This window comes from Rhamphochromis sp. 'chilingali', assembly GCF_963969265.1.
Source record: "Rhamphochromis sp. 'chilingali' genome assembly, chromosome: 2".
NCBI lineage: Eukaryota > Metazoa > Chordata > Actinopteri > Cichliformes > Cichlidae > Rhamphochromis > Rhamphochromis sp. 'chilingali'.
Window position 1 is genome coordinate 16,545,555 of NC_137930.1, and position 12,265 is coordinate 16,557,819.

Sequence of the window (12,265 nt, forward strand, 5' to 3'; positions counted from 1 at the left end):
CAAGTCAGTAAGTGGGTTTGGGATTTGCTGATCTGTCACTCCTCTCTGAATGAAGAATATTTCTGTCTTGCACCTTTTTCCTGCCACAATTCTTCTATAGCTAGCATAAAGGAGTGACAGAAACAACAGGCTACAAGCTTAGAGACAAGCTATCACGTGTCTAACAAGGCATAAATAAACAGATACTGAATGTGAACAAAGAGACAAAAATGCCTTGTGACAGTAACGCTGAATGTAGGAGTTATTAACCGTTATAAACTTACTAGCTTAGCATTTGGTCCTGTTTTTAGCCAGTACTTTACAGTCATATCAGTAGCAAAAAATAAGCACTTCCTCCTTTGTCTTTCTCAGCTTTGCCCACCTGAGTTTGTGCATTTGTCCTATTTTCTCTCACAGATGGATGAAGCACCTCACTGAACTGTGATCTTCACTGAGATCACAGATTTAAATCCAAGCTTTGGCTAGACCACTCACGAATGCTGAGAGATTTTTTTTTTTTTGTTACTCCAGCATTGTCTGCGCTTTTGTGTAGTGGAACATTTCTTCGAACGTTGCTGTGAATTTGTCACACCACCACCCGTCACTGTTTCCTTTATCCCCCACCAGCCTTCTAGTCCCTGCTGCTCAGAAGGGACTTTGCCTCCCTAACCAATTCTCTGTGTAGTGATGTGGCAATATCTGCTCCACACCAGAAGAAGAAAAAGCTACACAGCAATTTCTTTTTAAGATTTTGTCTGTATTTTTGTCTGTATTTGATAGGAAGTGTGCGAGGGTATCAACAATGAAGCGTAAAGGGTAAAGGAAGCATGGAGTCCCTGGCTTTGAGTGGCATTTGGCAATCACGGGCTTCTGTGTCTTTTTACTGTGTATGCTTAACTTTCTTTTACACTGATAACAAAAAAGACATGATTGATGGCATACAGCAAGTCAAATTTGCCCTTTTTGCATCTGCACCTGGACAACACAGAGAAGTTTTATTTAAAAGACATTTAGGGAGCTCTTTTTTTTCCATTTTGTATTTGGCTAGATAGCTGGCTCTGTGTATGCAGCCTACTTTTGAAAGTTTTGAAGCGTATAAGGTTCGTTCACAAGAATATCAAAAATATCTTTGAGTTCTTTGGATTTGCACAAGACAGTATGAGCTGCAAAAAGATTTTAATGGGAAGCTGAGCACCTTTGTAAATCATGTCCAGTGATTTAAAATCAATTCACCACAGGTGAACCCGAGTCAGATGCAGGAAACAGAATGTGGAGGAGTTCATCTGCCGCATATTGATTTTATTTCACTAAAGAGATGCATAGCTGCCCATAAATTGAGCTGGTGCATTTAAAGGGCTTCTAAAAGTAGCGAGTTAAAAATCCTGTTATCAAGGCTGTGGTATCTGATAAAGGAAACGGGATTCTGCTGGATTCACTGAGCTGTAACCTGCTGCAAGTGTAAAATAGTTTGTTAGAGGGTTATCCCCTTTATTGCCACACTGCTGTGTCAGAAAACAGTGTGTTGACTCCCATCAGAAGAATTTCCCTCGAAAGTGAAGGAGTTCAAAAAATCAAGTGTCTCACTGATGACTGAGATCATTAGTGTGGAACTTGGAAGGGTGTTTTCAGAGTACAGGAAGCAAAGTTCTCTTTGTGCGCTTTTCTGCGGGATGGTTGTAGGAATGTTTCTCAAATTTTCATTGAATAATCTTTGAATTTTGTCCTGAACGAGACACTATGATGAAGGAGAAAGAGAGGGTGCCTGGTGACTGTGGAGGGAAAGCCTTTGAGGCAATACTGGTTGTTGTTTCTTGGACTTCAAACAGTTCAGATTTACCTTTGAAGCATGTTTGAGGTCAGTGGTGCGCTGGGGAAGGAATAGTCTTCAATTTTAAGGCACACGAGCATTTCGGGAAACTTATCTTTGTGAAATATGCAGTTGATCTAGTGCTGGCATGAAAGCTTTATCACACGTGATTTATCACACGTGTATATCCTGGCTTTTGTGCTGCTTTCAATCATTATACTGCGTTCCCAAATAAGTTCACTAACTGGAAGATTCATTTGAGGAACAATGGCACACCACTAAAATTACCCATAGAAAGCTTTGTTTTTTTTTAAGAAATGCAAAGCCTTTAGGCTACATGTGCAAAACAAGTAAATGGCCTGTATTTGTATAGCGCTTTACTAGTCCCTAAGGACCCCAAAGCACTTCACACAACCTGTCATCCACACACAGGTGATGGCAAGCTACATTGTAGCCACAGCCACCCTGGGGCGCACTGACAGAGGCGAGGCTGCCGGACACTGGCACCACCGGGCCCTCTGTAGGGAATGGGTGAAGTGTCTTGCCCAAGGACACAAGAACCAAGGCTGTCCAAGCCGGGGCTTGAACCGGCAACCTTCCGATTACAAGACGACCTCCCAAATCTTGAGCCACAATCGCCACGTGAATCGTAGGACTTATTTTTGTTATATACTGTAACATTGTTGGATGCTTACATTGAGTCATGTGAAATCAGAAATCAGTATTCGCTGAAGTAATCTCTGAGAGACTAAAACTCAGGTTTCAAACTGGTCTAAATGATCAGTTCACATCATCCTGCACAGACTTCCATGTATGGACAAGTGGAAGAGGGAGGCGGGTAAAGTAGTGCTGAGATGTCAAACACACAGCATTTTAAGAAAACTACCACATCAGCAAATTAAAAAGAAATGGCTGCAAACGCACACAAAACACAATGGGAATAGAAAAGATCCTGCACATGCAGAAGTAACAAGCTAACGGTAAACGGCTAATGGCAAACACGTATCTACATATAGAGAATATAATTTAAGAATCATGTGATTAAAACACACGTGTTTTTTCTTTTTTAATTCAACTTCCGTTGTGTTTTGTGAGCTTTTGTAGGGTTTGTCTATTTGCTGGTGTTTTCTTATGTTGCAGTGCATTTGACCTCTCAAGGCCACCATACATTTTTACAAAGTGAGGCCTTAAAGAGACAAAGGCTGTGTCCCAATTCAGGGTCTGCACGCTTGAAGTACGCGCACTACGCGTACTAAGTACGGTGTGTACTATAAGTACGAGAAGTGCGGAAGTGAGAGGCCTGTGAAATGGGACGGTCTAGCCTTCGTGGCGCTGTTCAGGTTGCCTAGCAACCATGATACTAACCGTGAGAAACGTTAAATACAGCTTTGTTTGACAGAAATGAAGGACAAAAAATGTTTTGTTGGTCATTCATTTTTGTCATGACATCACTTTGATTAGTTGAGTATCTGAGGCTGAGACCACGGGACTGTAAAACATGATTGTTGGGCTTCATTTCTGTACTGAACAGTCATTTTAAGATTAGCTAGTAAATAACAATTAGCTGATGTTGTTCATGAGACTAAAACCATCTAACTGTGGTAATGTAAATACAATATGGCCAATATTATAGTATTGTCAGATAATTATGAGATGTGTATATATATATATATATACATATATATATATGTGTGTGTGTGTGTGTGTGTGTGTGTGTGTGTGTGTGTGTGTGTGTGTGTGGAGGCTCTAAAACCAAGTTAATGCTGAAAAGTACAAACATCACTAATGTCACACAACTCTGCCGACATGTGGCCAACAGCAATGTTTTAATGTTCTTCGTTATTAAACATTCGCACATAAATAAGTGACGTCATATTCTGTACTTACTTTTGACAGTTCACTCTTCGGCCGCTCCTTTCTGCCGTATTTTGCGGCACAATTATTCACACCCACCGCCGCGCTATGAATTGTGGGATATATGGGACCACGAAGCGTGCACCGGACCACGCTTGATATTTGGGGAAATCGACGGCGCATTTGGAGTATGCATTTGAAGTACACTTCGAATTGGGACAGCCGTCGTCGCGTGGCGGTGACGTAATCGCACTTAAAATGCGTACTTCAAGCGTGCAGACCCTGAATTGGGACACAGCCACAGAGTTGAATAGGTTTGTTACAGGTAAATGTGGGGTCTATATATGGGTCAGTCAACCTTGAACCTTGTGCTCCATGAAATGCTTTTTTTTTTGTGCTCACACATTTTCAAATCCTAATACACATGCACTCGCTGTCTCTTTTGCTTTTACACTATACTCTTCAAGTTGTTCTAAAATGTCTCAGCTGAGATTGAACCTGTCCACAGTAACAAAAGTGACAGAGGGACCTTTTTTTTAGTTATTTTTTGTTGTTGTTATTTTGTATTTTTTCATGCACATTTGAACATAGTAATCATATTGAATATATATTGCCTACTACCAGCTGGCATTAGCTCCCAGAGGCCCTGTAAAGGACAAGGAAGTAGAGAGCAGATGCAGAGACGTGTAATAAAGAGTAGCCTCATGCACTGCATGCCTCCTGTTCTCTTCTTTATGAGGCATCTCATGCTGTCTTGGAATGCTATTCATGCAAGATCCAGAGCCTATTCGACATCTTCCTGCTTATTCACTATCAAAATGAAATGAAAAATTTAGCCCGTGAGGTCATGGCAACCGTATAACTTTCTCTTACACATATTATCCCCCATCACTATTTCCATTGTTGTTCTGTCCCAGGAGGACTCCAGTCTGTTTGTAATTTACACAAGAAAGAGACGTGATCAAAGGAGAGGCACAGAACAAACTAGAAAAATTTGCATTTCCTGCGAAAATGCTGTGTGGATGCCTTAACGCTGAAGATGTCTGCTGAAAAAAGCTGAAAAAGTTGAAGAAAAAAAAAAAAAAAAAAAAACATTGCCCTGAGCAGGATTCGAACCTGGCCCTTCTGGTCTAAAGGCGGCAATTCACCTCACTGCACCAAACTCATTCACACAAAGAAGAGGTGGAGAGAGTGACAATTGTGGTGAAATTAGCAGAAGCTGCTTAGAATTGTGCTGATAAGAGGTGAAAAAGCTAAACATTTGGCAGAAAAGAGGTGAATCAGAAGAATTTCTGCTGAAAAGAGGCAAAGAAGCAAAAAGATGAGCTGAAAAGAGGTGTAGAAGCAGAAGTACTTGCTGAAGATGGCTGTATGTGTAATGACACACTGGAGAGCAGTGACACACAAGAAAGCAGAGCGCATGCAAGCAGGGAACATGTGTAGCAACTGTCACAGGTAGGATTCAAACCTCTGCCACCGGGTCTCACGGCAGATGCCCTACCCTCTGAGCCAAATGAGTTCTGGTCACAAGCAAAGATATGATGAGAGGGACAATGTGCACTGTGGAGCAGAAGCTCAAATTAGCAGAAAAGAGGTGAAGAGGAAGAACTTTGTTGTGAAATGAGGTAAAGAAACTGAAATTTGTGCTTAAAACAAGTGAAAAAGCTGAACTCTGAAATCCTGCTAAAACAGCAGAAGAGGCTGACATTTTTCAGCTACTCATTGAGCCAAACTGGTTCTCACGTAACTGAAAAAAGGTGGAAAAGCTTACAATTCTAATGAAAACAGCAGAAGAGGCTGAGATTTGTGCTGATAAGAGGTGAAAATGCTGAACCAATCAGAGGTACTGCTTCTGTCTGCTTCATCAGGCTGTGTACTTGTATGTATTTCTGCCATAGACTGTTAACAAGAATGTGAGGTCCATATTAGAAAAGCTGCTAAAATCATAAAACTTTGCAGAATTGTAATAAATTATCAATATGAATTACCGGTCTGTGATAGTGTATAAATTTGTACTCAAAAACTAGGTGGGATAGAAGCATAATTCTTGCACTGGGTGAATCAGCGGACTTTGGTGTACTTTGACTACGATTTACATAGCTCTTTGTATCTCCGTCGCGGAGACATGACGAGAGAAGAAATGGCTTAATTTTCGGAGTTTGAAAAATGAGAGGAGGACAGATTTCCACCCCTCAAACATGTTTTTGCAGAAACACTGTAATTTCGCTTAAATAGTATGAAATAGCAGTAATACTATGATTTGGCAGAAATACTACTTTTTAGCACAAATACTATTGTACAGAATGGTGTACGTCAGTTTAATGCTGGGTGGTGCTGCAATAGTAACTATCCTCGGTCAGAAGGAGAGGCTGACATCCAGGGATTAGATTACCACAGGTGGAGTTTATTGGCGGTCAGATGGATGGTACAGGGAGGCATGGCATACAGTAGGAGGATGTGGAGAGGTGATATGGTGTGGTTTCTATGATTAAGAACACTGGCAACAAATTCCTCCACTACAAATCAGTCTGATACCACTTCTTACAGGGTTCACGTTTACTAAGGCACTACCCAAAAGGCGCCACAAAAGGGCACTCCAACACAAGAGATGACCTATTTACACTGTAAACACCCCCTACTTAGCCACTACATACTACAGTGATATTACAGTATACAAATTCACACAAATACTATGATTTGGCAGAAATACTATGACTTAGTAGTAATACTATAACATAACAGTTCAATGTTCTTGCACAAATATCACAATATGGCAGAAATACTATGTTTTAGCATAAATACTGTGATTTGGTATAAATACTACGATTTGGCACACATACTATATTCCGCAGATACACTATAACATAACAGATATTCTACGACTTAGTAGTAATACTATAACATAACAGAATTATTAATTGGGCACAAATACCACAATTTGGCAAAAATACTATGATTGGGTACAAATACTATGATTTGGCAATAATACTGCATTTTAACACAACTACTGAGATTTGATTGAAATACTATGATTTTGAAGAAATACTATTACTCCATACAAATACGATGCTTTGGGACAAATACTATGTTTTGGTTCCAATACTATGATGTGCAACAAATACTATGATTTGGCACAAGTACTATGATTTAGTACAAATACTATGATTTGGCAGAAATACTATGCCTTAGTAGTAATACTATAACATAAGAGATATACTATGGTTTTGCAGACAAACCAAGTTTTCTGCACAAATACCATGATTTGGAACAAATGCTATGATTTAGCAGAAATACTAAGATTGGGTACAAATACTATGATTTGGCAATAATACTGCGTTTTAACAACAACTACTGAGATTTGATTGAAATACTATGACTCCATACAAATACGATGCTTTGGCACAAATACTATGATTTGGCAGAAATACTATGACTTAGTAGTAATACTATAACATAACAGATTTCCTAAAAAAAACTATGAAATTGCAGTAATTCTATGACTTGGCAGAGATACTACGTTTTAGTACAAATACTATAACAACGCAGAAATACTATGACTTAGTAGTAATACTATAACATAACAGTTCAATGTTCTTGCACAAATGCCACAATATGGCAGAAATACTATGTTTTAGCACAAATACTGTGATTTGGTATAAATACTACGATTTGGCACAAATACTATATTCCGCAGATACACTATAACATAACAGATATTCTACAACTTAGTAGTAATACTATAACATAACAGAATTATTAATTGGGCACAAATACCACAATTTGGCAAAAATACTATGATTTGGCACAAATACAATGACATGGCAAAAATACTATGATTGGGTACAAATACTATGATTTGGCAATAATACTGCATTTTAACACAACTACTGAGATTTGATTGAAATACTATGATTTTGAAGAAATACTATTACTCCATACAAATACGATGCTTTGGGACAAATACTATGTTTTGGTTCCAATACTATGATGTGCAACAAATACTATGATTTGGCACAAGTACTATGATTTAGTACAAATACTATGATTTGGCAGAAATACTATGCCTTAGTAGTAATACTATAACATAAGGGATATACTATGGTTTTGCAGACATACTATGTTTTTGCACAAATACCATGATTTGGCACAAATGCTATGATTTAGCAGAAATACTATGAATGGGTACAAATACTATGATTTTGCAATAATACTGCGTTTTAACAACAACTACTGAGATTTGATTGAAATACTATGATTTAGAAGAAATACTATGACTCCATACAAATACGATGCTTTGGCACAAATACTATGATTTGGCACAAGTACTATCATTTAGTACAAATAATGTGATTGGGCAGAAGTACTATGTTTCAGTACAAATACTATGATTTGGCAGGAATACTCTGATTTAGCAGAAATACTATGTTTTAACATAAATACTATCTTTTGGCAGAAATTCCTGCTAAAAAGGACTATTTCTGCTTTTTAGCAGAAATACTGTAATTTGGCATAAATACTATAATTTGGTATAAATACTGTGATTTGGCACATATAATATATTCAGCACATATACTATAACATAACAGAAATATTATGATTTGGCCCCAAAACCATGATTTTGCACAAATACCATGATTTGGCAAATATACTATGATTTTTCAAAAAATACTATGATTTAGCAGAAGTACTAAGATGTAGTAGAAGTACTTTGCTTTAGCAGAAATACTATGATTGAGGAGTAATACCTAAACATAGGAGAAATATTGATACACAGACACACATACACAGACAGTAAAGGGAACAGGAGCTGTTGAGAGTCTGGGCTTGGTATATGTAGGTCAGTTAAATTAGCTGCACCTGCTGTAGTCAGCCCTTACACACGCAGACACAGAGAGAGGTGTGAGTTTTCTTCAGTGTATTTCTGACATTCAGGATTCCCCTCGAACAAATGGCCATAATTTCCTAACCGTAGAGGCTAGAACGGTCATTCAGACATTGTTTTGTTCAGAAGAGATGGGGGAATCTTCAGGTCTTCATAATTCAGAGATAAAATATAAATTATTAAAGATATATGACTTGTAATACACTGTAACTGAGTAGAGGCGAAGCAAAAACTGCCTTGACTTGCTCTCAAACAACCTTTGGTAACTCTAAATCTATATGGAGCATCAAAATCATTCTTTCACCGTAAGAAACAGCAGGCTTTGGTGAACAGTCATGGAAATTTTCAGGGCTCTGTGGAAATCCATCAAAAAGATATGATGAGAGAAAAAAGTGACTCATTTCCAGAATTTGAAATCTGATGAAATCTGAGCGAGGGACAAATTTCCTACCCTCAAACAAGTCTAACTCATCTCAGAACGGTAATAGGTGAGAAAATAATTCTTGAATTGTGAGCATCAGGAGTGTCTGAAGATATACCGGGACAAGCCTCATGTCTTAACTTCGCTTCGTTAAGGAGATATGACAATTTGAAAATGCCTCTCATTAGAGAAATCCAGCGGTGATTTTGAACAAACTCTCCATTGAGTTTATATGGAGAGTTTTCTGACTTTGTGTTACTCTGAGGAGATTTGCAAAATAACTATGAGTCCCACAACAATGATAGGGACATTTTCTGAAAGCCAGCAAAAATACCTACGTTTTGGTGTATAATCTGTGGGGCTTGAGTGGTAATTGAGCGAGTAGCAAGAAGTTGTTTGGACATGAAGAGAAAATTCAAACAGTTTCACTGTCCCCTCTGAGTTAATTGCATAGCAACCATAGCAACGCATGTATTTTCTGAAAAATCACAATTTTGCAACTGAAGACTTAAAGAGAGATAAGATGAAAACAGTAGAAGATCTGAAAAAGCTGAATCATACAGGAATAGCCCAATCATTTGAGAACGTTTTAAAGTTTGAATGGAGTTTCTAGGTGAAAGTATGAGGCAGTAGTTAAGTTTCAAAGACAAGAAAGTTTTAGCAGAATTGTGGAAGTTTCCCATTCATTTCAATGGGACAAATTAAAGGAAAAAAGTGTAATATTTTAAAAAGTATAATAGTAATAAACACCAAAAGTCATAGCCGGCATAAGCAGAAAGAGCAGAACAGTTTAGAGTTTGAACGGTGAAAATAGCACAAAAATTGTGGAAGTAGATCCACGGCGAAAAGTGTACGGAAACACCCGGAATAATAAAGAACTAGAAAAATTTGCATTTCCTGCGAAAATGCAGTGTGGATGCTTAAAGCTGAAGCTGTATGCAAAAAGTAGCTGAAAAAGCTGAAAAGTTGCAGAAATTGTAAAAACTTTGCAGAAGCAAAAGAAGTTTGCTAAAATGGAATAACTTAGCAGAACTGCAATATCTTAGAGGAAACATAATACTTGGCAGAAATACAATAGCATAGCAGAATTTAGCAGAAATATTGTAACTTACCAGAAACATGATAACTTCTCAAAAATACAAGAATTTAGGAGAAATAGTATAAGATAACAGAAAGAATATATTTAGCCAAAAATACTTAAACATTACAGAAACACTATGATTTAGAAAAATAGTACAACAGAGCAGAAATATTGTGATTTACCAGAGACACTGTGATGAACTATGAATATTGTAATTTTAAATTGAGACTATGTTTTAGCACAAATATTATAATTTGGCAGAAATACTATAATTTAGCAGAAATACTATATTAAGCACAAATCCTATAAAAAGCAGAAATGGTATGATTAAGCACAAATACTACATTTAGTAGAAATACTTTGTTTTAGCACAAATCCCATAAAAAGCAGAAATACTGTACTATGATTTAGTAGAAAAACTATAATTAATCAGAAATACTAAATTTAGCAGAAATACTATATTAAGCACAAATACTATGAAAAGCAGAAATAGTATGATTAAGCATAAATACTACATTTAGCAGAAATACTATATTAAGCACAAATCCTATAAAAGCAGAAATAGTATATTAAGCACAAATCTTATAAAATAGCAGAAATAGTATGATTTAGCACAATAGTAATAAGTTAAACAGAAAAATTGGAAAAGCAAAATGGACAGCTGAAAAAATGCTGAACATGCTGAGGGTCCCTCAAATATACTTGTTAAATGACAAAAATCTGCAAAAAAATTTATTACAGCCACACAATCACAAATATGTACACATGAGGAAACACACATGCACAGAGAGACCCACACACAAGATCCAATTCAGTCAACCAGTCTAAATATATTGAATTTAAATCTTAGAATGAGATCATCCCATTAAAAGCCTTTCTCTCTCTCTCTCTCTCTCTCTCTCTCTCTGTCACACACACACACACACACACACACACACACACACACACACACACACACACACACACACACACACACACACAGGGAGAGAGAAGTAAGTTTCTAGGTCAGCCTGGGAGCTGGTGAATTTGAATCCACCAATCAGAGAGGCTGTGCACTTTTCCCCACCAAAACAGGTGCATCTGTTTACACACGCAGCAGCACAGAGAGACACAGGATTTTTGCAGTCTATTTCTCATAGTGACGACTCCCCTCAAACAAATGACCGTAATTTCCTAACCGTAGGGGCTAGAACGGTCATTCTTACACCGTTTTGTTCAGAAGAGATGGGGGAATCTTCAAGTGTTGACAATTTAATATTAAAATATGAATTTTTAGAGATATATGACATGGATGACTTGTTGACTTAGAAGCCACGAATTCCCCAATATGCAAATTTGAATGCCTGAGACCACATATGTGATTGGCTGGCTGGGAAGCCGTGCAGGCCCTGATTTGTGGATTTGAATTCCTCAGCCCTCAGATATGATTGGCTGGCTTAGAAGCCACGAAGGCCCCAATATGCAAATTTGAATGCCTCAGGACACTTATTTGATTGGCTGGGAAACCGTGCAGGCCCTGATTTGAAAATTTGAATGTCTCAGTCCTCACAGAGGATTGGCTGCCTGGGGACCTGGCAGAAATATATAGAAATACTATTATTAAGCATAAATACTACATTTAGTAGAAATACTATGTTTTAGCACAAATATTATAAAAAGAAGAAAAACTATAATTTAGCAGAAATACTATATTAAGCACAAATCCTATAAAAAGCAGAAATACTATAATTTAGAACAAATAGTATAAAAAGCAGAAATACTATAATTTAGCAGAAATACTATGTTAAGCACAAATCCTATAAAAAGCAGAAATACTATAATTTAGCAGAAATACTATGTTAGGCACAAATCCTATAAAAAGCAGAAATACTATAATTTAGCAGAAATACTATATTAGGCATAAATCCTATGAAAAGCAGAAATAGTATGATTTAGCAGAAATACTGTATTTAGCACAAGTACCGAAAAGTACCAGAAATACTATGATTTAGCAGAATAGTAATAACTTATTGAAACACAAATGCACAGAGGGACACACAAACACAGGCTCTAATCCAGTCAACCAGTCTAACTATGTTCAATTTAAATCCTACAATGACATGCTGTCAAATAAGGGCAGGGTCCTCTCTCTCCCACTAAACACACACACACACACACACACACACACACACACACACACACACACACACACACACACACACACACACACACACAGGGAGAGAGGACTAAGTTTCTAGGTCA